The following is a 2,343-nucleotide window of genomic DNA, read 5'->3' as shown; positions in this document are numbered from 1 at the left end:
ATATATTTTATTTGTAATGTAATTTCATACTCAATTCAGCATGAAAGAGATCTTAGGAAGGTAAGGACTAATTTAATCTTAAATTTATTTCTGTTATGCTTATTTGTGTTTGATGCATGATCAGCCCTTACCTAATAGCTTCAGTCAGTCATATTCAATGTAAATTGGAGCCATGCTCAGTCTGGTTCCATTTGCAGTTGCTTCATTCACACAAAGGGGGTTGCCAATGGATTTAGCAATCAACAATAATGCAGTTTCTCAAATAAATGTGCTTTGAGGTTTGGAAATGAGATCCAAACAGGTACTATTGAAGGTTTTTTCTCTAGTTCGAAATCTAGAGTCCACTTAAACACCCACATCTTCTAGTTTGATATAAACCATGTTTGCTTGGTCCGGATTCTGTTGATGTCTTATTTGTTTGACAGATGAATTAAAATATGCTTATAATTCATCCATCGTATATTATACACACTCGATAATCCCAAACCCATAAAGGCTTGTCGAATTTCAACCAACCTTGACATTTGTGAGAATTTCTTGATGATTGAATATTTAAAAGGCTACGCTAGGGCTTCAATCTCATCTTCAAAAAATCATGTACCCGGTTTGTCCTCGTAGTGAAAAGTTGATATCGTAAGCAGAATCAATGATGGTTGTGCAACCGAGACAATGGATAGGAAGGATTTTTTAGTTGTTCTTAGAGACACAGGGGGGTGCAACTGGGTTTGCAAGACATGGACACATCATTGTTGACTGGCGACGCATGACTTTTTACTTGTGCAAGGTTATGGGGTGGGCTCGATTGCATAGAAGAGGAAGGACTAACCGGTAGAGAGGAGATGGGGGGATTTAGCCACCGACCAACAACCATCCCGTGAAGGTGAGAAAACGGGGGGAAGTGCTTAAGGATGACTTAGTTTACTTTGAAGGGCTATTAAATCTGTCCCAAGGTTTTCCTTGTGTTGCATGTAAATCTTTTTTGAATGTTACTAATTTATTTGTGCTTTTGTAGGTATTTGATGAAGGAAGAATTTTAATGAAAGAAGGAGAGTAATTTCAAGGTGCAGATTTACACTCCACATATTTCGGTATTCTACCCATAACTTTCTCTACAGAGCTCCAAGTGAAGCAAATCTTTTACCATTGGAAAGATAAGAGAAAAAGAAACAACTTTCATGTTTATCACTTTGCCTAGTTCGACTTGAAAGGTAGTCAAAACTCTTGTCAAAGTTAATACACTGTAGCAATCATAGAGCAATTACGATTTTTGTTAATTAATTAGGTAAGGTTGTGACCCACATAGTCTGATGAGGAAATCCTAGCCGAAATTGACTTCTTTCTTCACTAACTTGGCCTAACTTTAAAGTTTATAAAAACAACCTTTCAAAAGACTTTAGAGGAGAAGAGGAGGAGAGGAAAAAAAAACACTAGATTAACAGCTGAGAGTCAAGCCATAGAGTCATTGAAGCTAAGAAGAATTTGAAGGATTCAAGAAGATTTGGTGATCAAGAATGCAATCCTTGGTTTTTTCTATCTTTTTGTTATTCTCCTATTCTCTTGGTTTTGTTTTTAATGTTTAACATTTATTCGATAATAATGTGTGACTTGATAGGGAACTAAGTTGTTTATCTAAAATTATGATTGAACTCAATATGTAGTCTGAATTATTTATCTCTTTTTTACTTATGTTTGATAGATTTAAGTTGTTTATTTTATTCTATTCTTAATGCTTCTAGTTGACTAGCCACCAATTAGATTGAATTGAAAACCTAGGTAAACCCTTGATGAAGGAGATTTTGGTAGACCTTGAATAGAATAGTGTATGATCGAATGCATTTAGTTGATTAGGTGGTTTGATTTGCATATAGGGTAGACATACACCTATAGGCCATATGTAGCCAAAATTAGAGTACAAACTTAATGAATCTTTCGTCAATATAATTTGCATAGACATACAACAAATTAAGAAACTTGATAGAGACTTGTAAATAGTTTAAAACTCTAAGTTAGCAACTTAATCCATAAAACTAAATTGAAAGAGAGAGACAATAATCAGATGAAAGATTAAGGGATATCATAATCTTAGATCTGGTAATCATTAGAAATAAATTTGCTGATATATTAGTTTTAGTTACTATTTTTAATTGTTTAGATAAAATTAAGGTATGTTAATTTTAGTAGTTAACAATAACGATTAATTCAATTCTTTATGGGATCGACACTCTACTCATCTGTATATTATCTTTGCTATACGTGCACTTATGTGAGTAAAAAATGGAAAAATAAGTTTTTGGTACAGTTATCGGGAAATTAATTTTTAGTTCTTTCTTGTTAATATTAATA

Source organism: Theobroma umbraticum, unplaced genomic scaffold, assembly GCF_002168275.2.
Source record: "Theobroma umbraticum cultivar Fairchild unplaced genomic scaffold, ASM216827v3 scaffold_51.0, whole genome shotgun sequence".
Taxonomy (NCBI): domain Eukaryota; kingdom Viridiplantae; phylum Streptophyta; class Magnoliopsida; order Malvales; family Malvaceae; genus Theobroma; species Theobroma umbraticum.
Note: the sequence above shows the minus strand (reverse complement) of the source record.